Source organism: Peromyscus maniculatus, chromosome 9, assembly GCF_049852395.1.
Source record: "Peromyscus maniculatus bairdii isolate BWxNUB_F1_BW_parent chromosome 9, HU_Pman_BW_mat_3.1, whole genome shotgun sequence".
NCBI lineage: Eukaryota > Metazoa > Chordata > Mammalia > Rodentia > Cricetidae > Peromyscus > Peromyscus maniculatus.
The window spans coordinates 39113885-39131418 of NC_134860.1; the positions used below are offsets into that span (position 1 = coordinate 39113885).

At 46.5% G+C, this 17534-nt stretch overlaps 1 protein-coding gene across 5 annotated transcripts in view; it reads right to left on the minus strand.

Annotated features, from left to right (window-relative positions):
• Positions 1–15631, minus strand: part of Kat6b (lysine acetyltransferase 6B) — a 211373-nt gene extending 195742 nt beyond the window's left edge. Inside the window, exons 1-2 of one of the 5 annotated variants that reach the window (XM_076544673.1) lie at positions 2660–4443; positions 2129–2225 (exon numbers count right to left, since the gene is read on the minus strand). The gene's annotated coding sequence lies outside the window, so the exon portion shown is untranslated. Of the gene's footprint in view, positions 1–2128; positions 2226–2659; positions 4444–8684; positions 8853–15506 lie in introns of those variants that run through there. The other 4 variants (XM_076544674.1, XM_076544670.1, XM_076544668.1 and 1 more) reach the window with 4 other exon arrangements.
• Between the last annotated feature and the right edge of the window lie 1903 nt (positions 15632–17534).

The following is a 17534-nucleotide window of genomic DNA, read 5'->3' on the forward strand; positions in this document are numbered from 1 at the left end:
CAATTATGTTGAGAAAATAGGATACTTCCAGATATAGAGTGATTAGGATACATGCAAATTGTCTGAGAAGGCCGGCCTCTAACACAACAGCTGTGTGTAAACAACAGAATATTAGTACGTTTAGTAGATTTTATACATAAGAACTTGTAAAAATCAATTATTTTGTTTCTTAGTGTTTTTAGATTGGTGCTTATACTGTAGCACAGTCTGGCCTCCAACACAGGACACTCTTTTTGCCTCAGGCTTCCAGTTTTGGGATTACAAGCATGAGCTACTCACAACCCCAGTTTAAAGAACTTTCTTAATTAAGTTTATTCATTTAGCAAATACTTATAAAGCATGTACCATATGCTAGGAACTGTGCTAATCTGAGGGTATATTGCTATCCACATAAGACTTACTGCCTAACAGAAAATTAGTTTTTTTTTTTTTTTTTTTTTTTTTTTTTTTTTTTTTTTTTTCTTGGTTTTTCGAGACAGGGTTTCTCTGTGTAGCTTTGCGCCTTTCCTGGAGCTCACTTGGTAGCCCAGGCTGGCCTCGAACTCACAGAGATCCGCCTGGCTCTGCCTCCCGAGTGCTGGGATTAAAGGCGTGCGCCACCAACGCCCGGCCTAGTTTGTTTTTTTTAAGATTTATTTTTATGCATAAATGTTTTGTCTAAATTTGTGTAATGTACTGAATTCATGCCTGGTCCCTGCAGAGGCCAGAAGAGGCCTTTAGTGGTTGGCGCTCAATTCCCTGAAACTGGAACTACAGATGGTTGTGAGCCACCACGTGGGTACCAGGAGCTAAACCCAGATCCTCTGCAAAAGCAGCAAGTGCTCCTAACCACTGCTCCACCTCTCCAGACCTGAATGATTGTTATTATTATTTTTTGCTTTGCTTTTGTTTGTTTTTGAGACAGAATTCTTTCTCTATGTAGCCCTGACTGTCCTGGAACATGCTCTGTAGACCAGGCTAGCCTGGAACTCAGAGATCCATCTGCCTCTGCCTCCCGAGTGCTGGGATTAAAGGTGTGCGCCGTCACCACCCAGTTATTGTTATTGGTTTATAAAGATATGTTTTTTAAATTATGTTTATGTGTGTGAGTATGTGCATGAGAGTACAGGTGCTTGTGAAGGCCAGAAGAGGGCGTCTGATCTCCAGCTGGAGTTACAGGTGGGTGTGAGCCTCCCATTTTAGTGCTGGGAACTGAACTCTGGTCTTCCATAAGAGCAATACACAACACACTCTTAACCACTGAGCCATTTCTCCAGCTCACGGGGGTTTTTATATTTTTTTAGTGGTACTGGGAATTGAAAGGCAAGTATCTTACTATTGAACTATGTTCCAAGCCCGTTTTTACTCTTATTTTTATTTCTTATTATTGTTGTCATATTTACTTTTGTTTTTGAGACAAGGTCTCAAAATGAGACAAGGTCTATGCTGGCCTTGAACTCACTCTGTAGGCAAGCCTTGACACTTTGATCCTTTTGCCTCAGCACCCCACATAACTGGGATTACAGTTTTTGTACCACCAGGCCTGGTTAAGACTCACGTCTATCATCTCAGCACTTGATAGATAGGCAGTAGATCACTGAATTTGAGACTAGCCTGGTCTACATATTGAGTTCCTGGCCAGCAAGACCTTTTCTCAAATTTTATATGTGTTTGTGTGTGTGTGTGTGTGTGTGTGTGTGTGTGTGTGTGTATGTTGGGTTTGAGAATATTGCTTAACCACTAAAGGCTAAAGCTCATAACCAAAAGGACAAAAATATCTAAATGTTATATATATATATATATATATATATATATATATATATATATATATGCTTATTGCAGTTTTTCTCCTGTGGTATAAAGTTCGCTGTAGTCATCTCATCTTTTCCCTTTGAGATCCAGAGCAGCACACCTTGAACAGCTCCTGTCTATCCCAGTTATTCTAGTCCCCTTCTGGAGTTTGCTGCCTGTTAATCTGCTTCGTGTGCCTCACCTTGGTGGGTGATAGGACTTAGTGAACCTAGTAATTGGGACTGAGATCTTATGCCATATATACAGTGACTGTCCTTAGGAAAGGGTCTGGAATAATGCCTACTCTGCTTCCTGAATCAGTACTGACGACTTGAACTCAACACCAAATCTAGATTACCTGTAGCGTGTAGTGTAGTATCCCCAATTCTTCTCTGTACACCCTCGTGTATCAAAGCTTTCCTTTTCATTAGGTCAGGACATGGGATCAGTTCCTACTGGTGATGAAAACCAGAAGTGGTGCATCTTATCTCTGGAGTCAAGAGTTTAAAAACCAGGGTAGGGTCTCACACACACACACACACACACACACACACACACACCTATAATCCCAGCATGGGGAGATCTCCATGGATAAGAGTGCTTACTATGCAAACATGAGAATCCAACACCCTTGGGAAAACAGTTGGCATGGCAGTAGGCCCCTGACCCACAGCACTGTGGGAGTGGAGACAGGAGGATCCCTGGGCCACCAGCCTGGCTCCTGGTCCAGTGAGAGCAATAGAAAAGACACTCAACATCCTCCTCTGGCCTCCGAGGGCACACGCTGCACACACGTGCATACACCACACACATATACCACAGTGATATCGCACATAGACTCCTCACACAAAAAAGAAAGAACTAGAGTCATTCTCCATTCCGTCTTTACCTTCAGTAACATCTCAGAAACCACAGGCTCCACAGGATAGCCACAAGGTGGCCTAACTCTGTTTAGACTGGACTCCTGAGTAATGGATACAGGTGATTCCTTCCCCAGCTCTGACCTGCTAAGAGAATAAACTTCGATGCATCAAACTAAACGATAATGAAGTTTATCTAATACAATGTGTACTGTTGTTCAAACATACCCCTAAATGCAGGGCTTCACAAAACAAACATTCTCGCCCCCCCCCCCGCCCCCCCCCACCCTTTGTTGCTTTTTTGGATACAGGTTTCTCAGTGTAACTAACCCTTGCATGTCCTAGATCTCACTTTGTAAAACAGGCTGGCCTTGAACTCACAGACATCTACCTGCCTCTGCCATCCCAGTGCTGGGATTAAAGGTGTGTACTACCTCCCAGGTCATACTTTCCTTAAAGACACATTTTGTCCTGCCATCTGCCCTGTGAGGAAGCTGAATTCAGTGTATCTTGATCTCAGACTTCCCATCACCTAGAAAGCAAAAGACTTACATTTCTATCCTTACAAATGACGGTAGCAGTGTTTTTGTTCCAGGCTGGTCTCAGCCCAGCCTCGGCCTCCCAGTCTGCCACTCCATTCAGCTTAGTCCCATGCATTTTGTCCAGCACCACAAAATGAACTCTCACAGAAACCGGCTTACTAACTAACCTCACAATAATGTGTTTGCTCCTTACTGTAAATGGAGTTTTCGGAAATGTGAATGTTGCTGGGGAAGAAGACTGCATCTCAAGGGAATGGGAAAGAAATTCTGCCTTGATCTGTTCAAAACTCTCTTGGCAGCTTCTTGGGCTAGTCTGGGAGCTCTAAGGAATGGCTAATGACCTAGGAGCTGATTTACACCATGGCTAAGAGAAGCGCAATTTATTCTTGTCAATTAAAGGAGTTGGGGGAATGACGTGGGCATGGTATTGTGCAATTCTGTGGCTCCACTCAAAACCTCTGAGGATAAACAGTGTGAGAACTTGGGCTGCTGAAGTGGACTCCAGGAGCACGTTTGCTGAACATGGCTTTAAAGTGTCTGGTCTAACAATGTTGTTAATAATAGCTAACACTCATGGAGTACTTACAAAGCTAAGTGATTTCCCTGAACTGGCTCATTTGATCCTGGCGACAATCTAGTTTAAATACTGCTATTAGCCCCGGTTTTACAGACAAGGAAACTGTGACCCTGAGCTGCTGAGTACTTGGTGGGAGGTCAGGATTCCCAGGCAGGCTCTTCCCTGTTACATTCTGTTTGCCCCCCTCCCCCAAGAGGAGGCCTGAAGCCATTCCTCCATAGGGGTGGCCTTCCCTGGTGTTTAGGAGTCCAGACCTGCACTGAAGAGCAGCATTATTGACAGCTACATGATCTCACTACACCACAGGCCATCAGTGGAAGAGGAAGTCCCCAGGAACACACGAAGATGGGCAGCCAGGGAGGATGAGGTGACACCGGGGATAGAAGGAAGGAGTCCTGACACTTAGTGGTGACAGTAACCAAGACTGTCGTAGGCCAGGCCGCGGATAGGCCTGTGACAGACGGACACCAATGCATGCACACGCACCGACTGCGCGGACTGTCCTTGGCCTTGCACGTATAGAGGAATGAGTTCACACAGAGGGTGGAGTGAGCGAGGACAGGACTGCGGTACCCGGGGCAGTGGCAGCTGCTGGAGTAGGGGCTCCTCTGAGGCAACAGCAAAGTGCCTTGGCTGCCATGCACCGGCCCCCGCCATCCATTGCCATGCCCAGGCACCAAGCAGCCATGCTCTCTGTGCCTTTGTCGTTCTCTATTCCACAGTGCCAGCTAAGTCACTCAGCTGTCACAGTGAGGCCTGGAGCTGCAGGATACAAAATAACTCCCGGGAGACCTCCCGAGGCCAGAGGCCGGAAGGCGAAGGCCTGTCTTTCTGGTGCCCAGAGAGCACCAGCTGCATCTCCCAAGTTGCTAAATTAGCAGAACTGTTGTTTTTCTTTTAATTTTTGTGTGAATTCAAGAATAGGTGGCGGATGTCTTGGCAGCATGTGAATGAGACCCTTCCTGAAAGAATTCACCTAGCTAAAGGACGGCTGTCAGGCACACAAAACTCCCAAGTAGAGCAGGCTTCGCTCCAGCCTCCTGCTCACCCTCCCAGGCAGTCATCCGCCTCCCTTCCCAGGACAGCTCACCAAGCAAGGGCCTGCAAAGGAGGCAGGAAAGGCAAGGGCGAAGGTTCTACAAACCACCGATAGACTTGCTTCTGGCAAGGCTCCTCGCTGGCAGGCCAACATTATCACCAGCCTGGCTCAGAAAATGGACTGTGGAGCAGAAGGGTCACTCCAAGGATGGTGACCCAGACCTTTGTTATGTTACTCTTGGAGAAGGAATACAAAGATGGGCTGCTAATGGGTGGCTTTTGTCTAAACATCATTTCACCCTCCTTGATGCTCCATACAGACTGCACCCAGGGCGCTCAACGGCAGTGTGCCAGGTGAAAACCTGGGAGCTTCAGCACCCTTCCGTGCTTCATGCTTCGCTGCTGACTTTGTTTGCAGGAGCCTGTGTCTTTGTGAGAGAGACAAGCTATGAGCTGAAGAAGTGACATGTTTGTTTGTGAGACACGGTTTCGTATAGCCCAAGCAAGCCTTGAACTTGCTATGTTGCTTAGGATAACCATGATCCTCCTGCCTCAGTCTTCCAAGTGCTAGGATTACAGGTATATGCCTGTGTGTGTGTGTGTGTGTGTGTGTGTGTGTGTGTGTGTGTGTGTGTACAGGAGCTCAAGAGTGCTTGCTCATGCATGTCACCATGGCACGTAGGGGTCAAGGGACAATGCATGGCTTGGTTTTTGCCTACTATTTGGGTCCCGAGATCTAACTGGGATCACCAGGCTTGGAGGGTGACAAGCATCTTTACTTGCTGAGCCATCTGGCTAGCCCATATGTTACATTTTTTAGCAGTATTTTGTTTTTTGATTTTTCATATATATCCCAGATATGGTTGAGCACACCTGTAGTCCCAGCTGCTGTGAGGCTGACCCAAGATGATCACTTGAGTATAGAAGTTCAAGGCCAGTCTGGGTAACATATAATAGTGAGACCCTGCCCCCTCTCAAAATAAATCATTAAATTCAGCTGAACACAGTACAACATGAACTATTCTCAAAAGTAGTAAAACCTAATACACATACAAAGTGTCTGGAATCACTAGGCATTCAATACATAGTAATCATGAGAGTCCTTTTTTCCTTTCTAGATTAATAAAATAAAAATATTGTCAATCCTTTTTTTAAAAATATATCTTCAGAAATGAGTATAATTGAATTACAAACTCTACTATCAGTTATTTTTTGTTTGTTTGGTTGGTTGGTTTTGGTTTTTGTTTTTCAAGACAGGGTTTCTCTGTGTAGTTTTGGTGCCTCTCCTGGCTCTTGCTCTGTAGACCAGGCTGGCCTCGAACTCAAGAACTCCACCTGGCTCTGCCTCCTGAATGCTGGGATTAAAGGCATGCACCACTGCCACGCAGCTAGTATGTCTTTTTAAAGTGTCTTTTGATGGGGACTGGAGAGATGGCTCAGTGAGTTCATTGGTTGTTCTTCCACAGGACCTGGGTTCAATTCCCAACACCTAGCTCACACCAGTTCCAGGACTTCTGACACCCTCATACAGACATACTTGTAAGCAAAACACTGATGAACATAAAATAAAAATAAATTATGTTTAAAAATGTATTTTGACATAGAGGCCAGCTATAAAGCCTATGCTGTACTTGAACTCACTGTCGTCCTGCTTCAATCTGCTGAATGCTGCTACTATAAACCTGCACCACCCACCTGACTGACACATTTACATTTTTAAAGCTGTGGTCAATTCGTCCTGCACCGAGGTGGTTCCAACACTCCCCCCTCAGAGATGGAAGCCAGCCAGTTGCCAGGGCTTCCCCTATGCAGTCAGCCTTTGGTTCTTGGCCACAGGGAAGAGCTGTCCCATCAAAAGTCAATTTGCATTCCTTTGACCAAGAGTCTGGGTGTTCCTTTTCATATGTTTAAAAGCCATTTGTATTTCCTTTTCATTGAACTCTCTACTTAAGTACCCTTGGCCTTTATTCCTAACGTTTTCATTTTGTTTTAACCTCAACTGAGTCATTCAGTGAACAAATACGAAGATGTTTCTCCTGTTTATCATTGGTCTTTTGACTTTATTTTTTTTTATTTGCCATTGATTTTTTTTTTTTTTTTTTTTTGGTTTTTCAAGACAGGGTTTTTCACTTTGTAGCCTCTGGCTGTCCTGGATCTCACTCTGTAGACCAGGCTGGCATCAAACTCAGAGATCCACCTGCCTCTGCCTCCCGAGTGCTGGGATTAAAGTTGTGTACCTCCATGACCACCCTATTATTATCTTTTTTGAGACAGCGCTGACTGGTCTAGAACTCTGTGTTGTTGACCACTGAGATCCACCTGCCTATGCTGGAATTAAAGGTACTTGGCTGCCATTTTTGGGGAGGGGAGTGTGAAGCCAATACAGACTCCATCTTAGGAGAGGGCCACCATCTTAGACCACCTGCTGTACTCAGTTCCGGGAAGGACCTCAGGAATGTGCCATGACAACTTGAACAGATACAGGGCAGTATGCTCCCGCAGACATCCTGTCTGTGGTTTATGGTCCTTGAAGATCTCTTGATAATCCTGCTGAGCAGCCCAGATAATCCTGTCCAACAAGTTGTGGTTCCCCGCCAAAAAGTCCAACCCAATAGTTTCAAATGTGGTTTCACGCCGCCGAAAGTCTAGACCAATAGTTTTAAAAAAAATCACCTTGCCACATATCCCTTCTACCCAATCCCAAATTGCCAAAGCATGTAATTCCTGGCTTGCAGTTTTTCTCTATAAAAACTCTCTAGCCCTGGACCTGCAGCCACTGCCGAATTTCTCTCCATCTGCCTGGCGGTGGCCCAGGTGAGAACCTGACAATAAAAGGACCCTTATGTGCTTGCATTGGAAGCCTGCTCCTTGGTGGTCTCTGGGGGGTTTGCGAAATGGGTACAACAGGGGCATTTCAACACAGGGTTTTCCTATGTAACAGCTCTGGCCATCCGTCCTAGAACTCAATAAGTGACTAGGCTGGCCTCGAACTCAGAGATACACCTGCCTCTGCCTCTCAAGTACTGGGATTAAAGGTGTGCGCCATCACTGCTTGGCTACAGTTAGGTTTTTTTAATCAAAGAAAATTTAGGTCAGGTATAATAACAGCACTTACAAAGTAGGAGTAGGAAGGTCAGAGGGCAAGGTCAGGGACGGGAGAAATGGCTCACAGTTACTATCAGTATTGCTTCTGCCGAGGACCCAGAGGTCAGTTCCTAGAACCCCCTCCCAGGTGGCTCAAAACCACCAGGAGCTCCAGACATGACGCCACTGACCTCCTAGGGCACCTGCACACACATACATATTCACTACATACACAGAGACACATAATTTAAAGATACAAATAAAGTCAAGGTCAGGTAAGGTTAGCTAGCAAGTTTGATACCAGTCTGGTCAGCGAATGACCCTTTTCCCCCCAAATAAAGCAAGAAAGAAAATTTAAAAATTCAATTAAATTACAAATACGTACTGCCTGGGTGTGCGGTAATTGCCATTTCTGTTGCTATGTATGACAAACTGCACTGTTGAAGTCCACTATTCATCGTTTCCTCTGAGCTCCTTCCTGGGAGGCCAGGGCCACGACTATCCAGTTCACCACCTGAACCCTCTGGAGGCAGTGGAGAGATCCCTTTCGGGGCTCTCACTCTGCTTAAGTGGCAGCACTGGGGAGCGCCTCAGAAAGCTGCACTGCACACAAGGAGAACGCTGGCTGGGCCTCTACCAGCTTTGTTCAGCGGTGACCAATTGGAGAGAAAATTCTCAAGCCGTTACCCCAGCTCAGGGCAGCAGTCTTGGCAGCCAAGGACAGATAAATAGAGGCAGGTTCATCCCAACCTCTGCCCACAAATCCACTTCCCAGCCCCAGACTCATCGACGTCCCTGCAGGGTCACACTCACTGAGTTCCAGCGTCCCCCGGCCCAGAGCTGCTCCAGACGCCTCTTGTCTTCCAAGGGGAGGAAAATGAAGGTTCTTTCTCTGACAGGAAAGAACAGGACGGCCCAGACTGTGTTAAGCAAATGTTAATCCAAGGACCCTACACCTGGAGGACCCAAGTGGGGGGAAAAGGTGGAGAGGAATCCCAAGGACATCTGCGGCTCTAACCCTGGGGCAGGCCCGCCGAGCGCCTGTACCGCCCCCTTCCTATGTAGTCCGTCCCTACTCTTCACCCCACCCCCGCTCCTATGCCGCCTGGGGCGCATATATTGCTCATTGGCCATGGGCAAATTTGGGCAGAAGTACAAAGTGAACTTTGTTACCTCAGACTGATTTCATTTTGGCGCTTGGCCATAGGTGTCATCATCTAAGACTAAGACGCACATTCTAAAAGCTAAGAACACCCATGTGTCTGTCACTCAGGATCTCCAAGAGCAAGGGACACAGGTACGGGACAAGGAGGGTGGTATTCAGGCAGTGACTGCTGCTTTTCTTGCGTGACTAGCCCTCTCCCCGGAGTCCGAGGGAGTGAGTCACTCTAACCTGTCACTCCACCAAGGTCATCTTCAGCCACTTTGTGGGTTTTAGGAGACCCTGACTCAAAAACAAACAAACAAAAAGAACAGTAAAACAAAAGGCCTTTTCAATTTCCTACCCAAAGAATGCCTGTGATGGAGGCCAAGGGCAGCTGCGAAGCACTTAGAACACCTATGCACTCCTTACCAAGTCTCCCACTGCTGTGCGGTACCACGGTCCCTATATCGCCCTCCACCATGTGTATTGAACTAATTGAGCGCAATTTGAAGACTTTTACCCCCCAAATAGGTCCATCTTCCACTAACATGAGGGACAGCCTCTTAAATGATCATGTAATTATCAAATTCAGAAAACTTAACATTGTTAAATTGCTGTCATCGAGCCTGGAATTCATATTCAAACATCACTCATTGTCCCACTGAAGGCTTTTACAGCCTTTCCTTTCCTAGACCAGGAGCAACCCTAGATCTGCTGTCTTCATCTCTTCCAGCTCAGGATGCCTCAGCCTTTCCCCAGGACTGACGTTTGGAGGAATTTCACGGCTGATTTGCAGAATCCCTCCTTTTGGATCTGTGCAGGGTTGCCTCAGATAAGGTTCAGGGGGTTTAGGTTTTGCTGTTGTCTCTTCCTGTGACCCCAGGGGCAACCAGGACTCTCGTCCCTCCGTCCCTCCCTCCCTATTTGCTCACACTCATTTTCTGTCCTGTTTCCTTTTAATAAGTTACTTTTGATGTTGTTAATTATGAAAAAGTACTTGTTCCAGTGACACACACCTTTAATCCCAACACACGGGAGGCAGAGGCAGGCGAGTCTCTGAGTTCAAGGCCAGCCTGGTCTACAGAGCGGGTTCCAGGACAGCCAGAGCTACACAGAGAACCCCTCTCAAAAAGTAAAAATGTGAAGGGGCCCCAAAATAGCTTGACCACACAGCAGACATGACAGGCTTCAGGACCTAGACACAGTTTCTGTGACAGGCTTATTGGCAGGCAACACCCAGATCCAGGAAAAGCCTTTAGCTGATACCACCCAGGGATCTACCCAGGAGTGAGGAAGCACCTGACATCCCAAACATTCCAACCATTAGATTAGGTAGCCAGATATCCTTGAGTCTGGCACACACCTATTTTTTGTTTTACAGATACCCCTAGACAATTGTCAGCCAATCAGGGTCCTGGACCCTGGAAACCCCCTCACCCCAACCTCTGCTATGATAAAAACTCTGCCCCACCTGAGCTCAGGGCTCTCTGCTCTCACCGCTGTGTCGGACAGACAGAGGACCAAGCTCTGGAGCTTGAAATAAAGGCTCTTTGCTTTTACATGCGGGATTCAGTCTCCGTGGTGGTCTTTTGGTGGTCCCCAAGATCTGGGCATAACAAGAGAGAGAGAGAGAAAAGAGAGGGAGGGAAGGAAGGAAGGGAGGGAGGGAGGGAGGGAGGGAGGAAGGAAGGATACGTGTTCCATAAAAATTACCGTTTTCCGGGCGTTGGTGGCACACGCCTTTAATCCCAGCACTCAGGAGGCAGAGGCAGGCGGATCACTGTGAGTTCGAGGCCAGCCTGGACTACCAAGTAAGTTCCAGGAAAGGCGCAAAGCTACACAGAGAAACCCTGTCTCGAAAAAAAAAAATTACCATTTTCATTTTTGTTGGTTTTTGAGAAAGGGTCTCACTATATAGCTCTGGTTGTTTGGAACTCACTATGTAGACCAGGCTGACCTTAAACCCACTTGCCTCCCAAGTAGTGGAATTAAAGGTGTGTGCCACCATACCCAACCTGGGTTGGTTTTTAAATGTACCTTTATTTACAACTGATATTGCTTAAGAATATATGATTTCCTATTTCAAAAGTGGGACTATGACAGCATTAGAGACAAGATGCTGTGGAAAAACTAGTCCCACTGTGTGAAATACAGCAAGACCAGGTGGCCCTCAAATCAGTCTTACCATCCACAAAATAGTACCTACTACCTACATGTGTGTGTGTGTGTGTGTGTGTGTGTGTGTGTGTGTGTGTTTTGAGACAAGGTCCCAAGTAGCTCAGGCTGGGTTCAAATGATATGTAGCTGAGGATAGCCTTAAACTCTCCTTCTCTAAAGTGCTTGAGATTACAAGTGTGTGTACCACCAACCATCCCCAGTGTCGTTTGGTGCTAGAGATGGAAACCATAGCTTCCTGCACGCTAGGTCAAGAATTCTACCAACTTAGCTACATCTCTAGCCTTACAGTGCTAATTTCTGGGGTTGTGTACATGGGTGCATGTGTCTATATGTGGGTGCATGTGTATGTGGGTGCACTGTATGTGCTAGCATGTGTGTGTGTGTGTGTGTGTGTGTGTGTGTGTGTGTGTAAGTCCAGGGTCCTTCCTCAGGAGCCATCCGCCTGGCTTTTGCGTTTGAGACAGGGCCTCTCATTTGCATGGAGCTCACTCCATAAGCTCTGCTAGGGTCGGCCATCTCCTCGATGATGGCGGCACTCACATTTCGAGCTTAAGTCCCTGAGTCAGGTTGGGTTCTGGGCATCAAACTCCGGTCCTTCTGCTTGCAAACCAAGCACTTTCCAGACTAAGCTTTCTCCTCAGCACCCATAACATTAATCAATTAGACTACGAAAGGGTGCTTGCCACTGGTGACCTGACTGCTGACTAAATTCACTTAAAGGTGGGAGGAGAGAACCAGTTCCATAAAATCGTCCTCTGACTGCCACGTGTGCACTGTGGCATGCATGCCACCAATAATAATAATAATAATCCTAAGAGGAGGGAGAGGGAGACGGTTGGGAGCATTCACAGAACATGAGAACCCACACACACTCACACACCTCTCCACACTCCCAGCCAGCCCCCGTACTCCAGGGGAGGGAGACCTTAGTTTATTGAAGAGTCTCTGAAGGTGGCCCAGGGAGCTATGGCTCCCTAGGGAGAACTTGTGGCTGTTGTTTCTTTCTTCAGAATTAAGAAAGCACAGCACTTCTCTTGGACAGACCCGCAGCTGCCCCACATGCGGAGCACTGGGTTTCTATGCTGTTTCTCTTCCTTCCAAATAACCGTGTAAAACTTGGAGGCCGGGCGTGGCGCCGGGTGGTGGTGGCGGCGGCGGCGGCGTACGCCTTTAATCCCAGCACTTAGGAGGCAGAGGCAGGATTTTGCTTGGTGTTTGAAACAGGTTTTGTACTGTAGCCCAGATTGGCCTATAGTTCATGAAGTAGCCAAGACTAGTCTTGAACTCCTGATCTTTTTGTCTCTTTTCTCTTTGTCTGCTTAAAAAAATTTTTTTTTCTCAAAGGAAAAATATCTTCATAGAATAATCATCAAAAGACAAAACAAACCAGGCATAAGGGCACAGACCTTTAATCCCAGCACTTGGGAGGCAGAAGTAGGCAGAGCTCTGAATTCAAGGCCAGCCTGGTCTACAGAGTGAGTTCCATGTCAGCCAGTGCTATACACAGTGAGACCCTGCTTCAAAACAAGACAAAATAGATGAACAAATAATGGGAGGAAAGGCCCAAACCACAAACAAATATGAGAAAGGTGTTCAACTTAGCTGGGAATGGGAAAATGCAAATCCAAACCAAAGCCATTTCAAGCTTGATGGAGAGGCTGTGCAGCAGAGCAGCAGTCAGTAGATCTCTGTGAGGTCAAAGCCAGCCTGGTCTACAGATTGAGTTCCAGGACAGCCAGGACTACACAGAGAAACCGTCACAAAAAACCAAAAGAAAGAAAGGAAGGAAGAAAGGAAGAAAGAAAAATTCTCCAAGGAACAAACACAAAACTTTCCAGGAGGCTGCAGTGATGCTCGGAGTATGTGCTTAGCATGCGTGAAGCCCTGGGTTTGATCCCTGGCATAGGAAACATGATATTTGACTAGTTGTTTTTTTTACTAACCCACCCTTGTTTATTATATTGAAGTCAGGCAATGGTCTGACTGTAAGAAGGCTGCTTACGGAATGCTGTGTTCAGTGTGATTCATGAGAAGCTAAACCGTAGAACAAAGAACTGAGACTGCTGGGAACCTCCACTGCTTTTCAGACAAGAGAAAGGCTGCTTCAACAGGTGATGTTACACATATAAAGAAGACCAGGAAAACCCCTCTGCAACACAGTGAATCGCCTTCATTCTGGTGAGCACCCACAGTTCAGCATTTTAGTGGTGTTTGGTTTGTTTTGTTGAGACAGGATCTCACCATGTAGCTCTGGCTGGCCTGGAACTATGAAAACCAAGTTGGCTTCAGACTCAGAGATCCACCAGCCTCTGCTTCTGCAATGCTGGGATTAAAAGCAAGTACCACCACACCTAGCAACATTTTGATTGTTTTGAGATAAGTTTTCCTTTTTTTTTTTTTTTTTTTTTTTTGTGGTTTTTTGAGATAGGGTTTCTCAGTGTAGCTTTGTGCCTTTCCTGGATCTTGCTCCGTAGACCAGGCTGGCCTCGAACTCACAAAGATCCACCTGGCTCTGCCTCCCGAGTGCTGGGATTAAAAGGCGTGTGCTACCACCACGCGGCTAAGTTTTCCTTGATAGCTCAAACTGGCTTACTGCTACGTAGCTCAGGCAGGCTTTGAATTCATGATGATCCTGGTGCCTCGGTCTTCTGAAAGCTGGGATCACAGCTATGAGCCACCACACCTGCCAAAATAATATTACTAATAAGAATGGAAGCTGGGCATGGCGACTAATGTCTGTGGTCCCAGCTCTTGGAAGACAGAAGCAAGAAGATAGCTACACATTGAAGGCCAGCCTAGGCTAAATAGTAGATGTTTGGTTGGAACCTCCATGCGGATGTCCCATTCCTGTCTCTCTCCAAATGCCACTGGCTCAGAGTCTCTAAACAAAGGGAAAGCACCCCAAAGCCCAGTTCCACTCTTGGCAGCTACTGCAGCCTGCTCCCCTAAGGTGTTAGCTTTTGACCGTACTTGGGCGCAAACCCAGCTTGTGGTGACATGTCATCACCTCTCTCCTACAACCTATAGTCTCCCTGTTTTCCTCTGTGGGTGCGACTTGTCCAGCCTCGGTCTCTGGGACCGGAGAACTGCCCCGGGAGTTGCTTTGCTCAAATAAACCTTTCGTTATACTTTTTCAGTTTGGCTTGATCTGGCTTACTGTGTCAGCAAAGAAACCTAGGATATCCAGGGCTACACAGAGAAACCCTGTCTCAAAGATACCCCCACCCACGCCCCAAAAAAGGCTAAGAATCAAAACCATGTTATCCTATACCATGTTATAAAGGGTATTTATGATAGGGCATCTACATGAAGTTTAGATGTCAGAAAGTGTTGCGTCTTGTTTAGATGCACACACACTCTGTATTGTAAAAGCACAAGCCCATCAGGGAATGGTCCCTTTCAAAGGTAAGACAGTAACTACCTCTTGTGTGCAGGCTTGGGTAGGCTGGATTACACTGTCATACTTTGTCTCTAAAAACTTGATCTGGGCTCAGTTGGTATGGTGCCTAGCAGACAGGAAACTCTGTTCTGTTTCAGGCAATGCACAAACCAGGCTTTGTGGCACAAGCCTGTAATCTTAGTACTTGGGAGGTGGAGACAGGCGTATAAATTTCATGGTTGGATAATATTCCAACAAGATTACATTGCCATTTGTCAGTCTGTGCTTCTCTTGGTGGATGTCCGGATTCTTTCCCTTTGGGGGCCATTATGAATAATGCTGCCCTGACAGTGTGGTGTGACAGCAGTTCCTGGGGAGATGTGCACAAAGGTCTCCTCCTCACCCCAGATAGGTGTGACCAAAGTCCAACTTAGTCATTGTCATTGTCAAATTCAAGGTCATTGTCAGCTACATAGCAAGTTCCAGGCCAGCCTGGGATACATAAGACCCTGTCTCAACAACGAAAATTGGTCTGGTGGAGTGGTGCATGTCTTTAATCCCAGCACTCAGGAGGTAGAAGCAGGTGACAGACAGACAGACAGATAGATCAAACAATTCTGGAAAGAGCTGTGGAGGAGGAAGTGGCAGCGCGGATCCATGCTAGTGTTCTACTGTGTGAGTTACCTTGAAATACTTGACTAATTTGACTGAAGTTGCTTCAACTAAAAGAAAAATCATCCTAAACTGAGAAAGAGGAGTCATCTGCTCATTCTTGAGTCACTACAGACTACTGAGTGCCAGTGGGAGACAGGGTCCCCACACACACCTACTCTGCTTGTTTCAGTTAGGGTAGTTAGGGTTTCTTTTGCTGTGAAGAGACACCATGACCATGGCAACTCTTAGAAAGGAAAACATTTAACTGGGGCTGGCTTACAGTTCAGAGGTTTAGTCCATTGGAAGCATGGTGGCAGACATGGTTCTGGAGAAGGAGCCAAGAGTTCTCTCCCCATCCAAATCAGCAGGGAGAGACACAGGGCCTGGCTTGAGCATCTGAAACCTCAAAGTCTGCCCCCAGTGACACACTTCCTCCAACAAGGCCACACCTCCTATTATGAGCCTGTGGGGGCCATTTTCATTCATACCACCACACTGCTAAAAACAGTATCTGTGTTATTGAACAGGACAGATTATGTCTTATGATAAAGCACTTTCATTTTGGGGGATGTAAGTAGCAGAAACACACACAAAAGACCTCAAAAGACTTCTCTGGAGCAAGTTCCTGCATTATAAAATCATCCATCTTGGAAGGAAGCTCTTTAAGACACTGACTGTTCTAAGGAGGGGGAGACAGTCCGTCCTCAGGGAGTGAACAACTCAAAGGCATCGGGAAGTCCATGAAACTGACCGGTCAATAGGTCCCTCCCTCCCCAAGCTTATATAATTGATAGGCCCCTGAGAGTCACTCTCAGACAAGCTGAGCTGTTTGGAAAGGATGCTCTCCAACCTGTTGAGCTGCTTGTAGGCTGTGCAGTGTGCTCCAGGCTCCCAGCTCTGGTGAGTTGTCACCATGCTGGGGTGGGCTTTGGTGATGCAGCTGTCGGAGTTGTCTCTGCTCCTGTGAGTGACCTCTAACCCATCCTCCAGTAAGTAACTCCAGTAGAACTCACTGGTTCAACAAGTTGGACTTCAGTGGCGTCCTTATTTTGGTCTGTTATCTGTTCCCTATCTGGGGTGAGGAAACATTTGTGCACATCTCCCCAGGATCCATGTCACACCACACTGTCAGGACAGCATTATTCATAAATTCCCAAAGGAGAAAGAATCTGGACATCCACCAAGGGAAGCACAGACTGACAAATGGCAATGTAATCTTGTTGGAGTATTATTTAGCCATGAAAATGACCTAATTACACTACACAGAGTGCCTCTGGTAGATGTTGAAATAAACAAACAGGTAGTGTGGCCGCTGTGCCTCTGGCTTGGAGGGTGCACTTTGTGTCTGCTCTTGCTCTCTTTGCTACTTAAAAACAAGCAGACAGAAAAAACAGACACAAGAAAGTGCACTGGTTTTATTTATTGCAGGCAGTTTTACTGTGTAGCCCTGGCTAGTGTCGCTCACTATGTAGATCAGGCTGCCCTTAAACTTACAACAATCCCCTTGCCCCTGCCTCCCGAGTTCTGGGATTACCTGTACAGTCCACCACCCATAGTTTAGCAAAGGAATCTGAGGTATGGGATACATGGTTGGCTTGTGGAAGAACAAAGGTCCGTATTGGGAGAGGTTACAAGGAAAGGTCTTCTGGAAAGCAAAACTGTGGGTTTCTTTTTCTCTTTTTCTTTTTGAGACCAGGTCTCACATAACCTAGGCTGGTCCCAAACTCACTACATAGCTAAGATTGACCTTGAACTCCTAACTCTCCTGTTCCCGCCTCCTAAGTGCAGGGATTGCAGGTACACATCCTAAAGTGCACTTTGTGACTCTTCCCAGAGCTTCCTCCTCCTTATAGAACTCTCACTTGTGTCCTGTGCTCTGTGATTCCAGCAGTCCTCTCTGCCGAAGGAGTCTGCTTCCGGTGCTGTCCAGATAAACCCTGTGTAGATGGCACAGGTCAGTTCTAAAATATAAACAGAGCAGAGTATTGTGGCGCATGCCTTTAATCCCAGCACCCAGCACTCAGGAGGAAGAGGCAGGCAAATCTCTGAGTCAGAGGCCAGCCTGGTCTACATAGCAACTTCCTGGCCAGCCAAAGCTACATAGTGAGAATTTGTCTCAAAATAAATAAATAGACAATTAGAATGTTTATTTAACTATCTGATGCTGTTTTTTGAATTTGAATTTGATTTAGTTTTTTTTTTTTAAATTGTACTAGACAGAGAGACAGAGACAGAGAGTTGGTTGTGTCTGTGTGTGCATGTATTCATGCCAACACTGGAGCTCAGAAGACAAATTTGTGAGTCCATT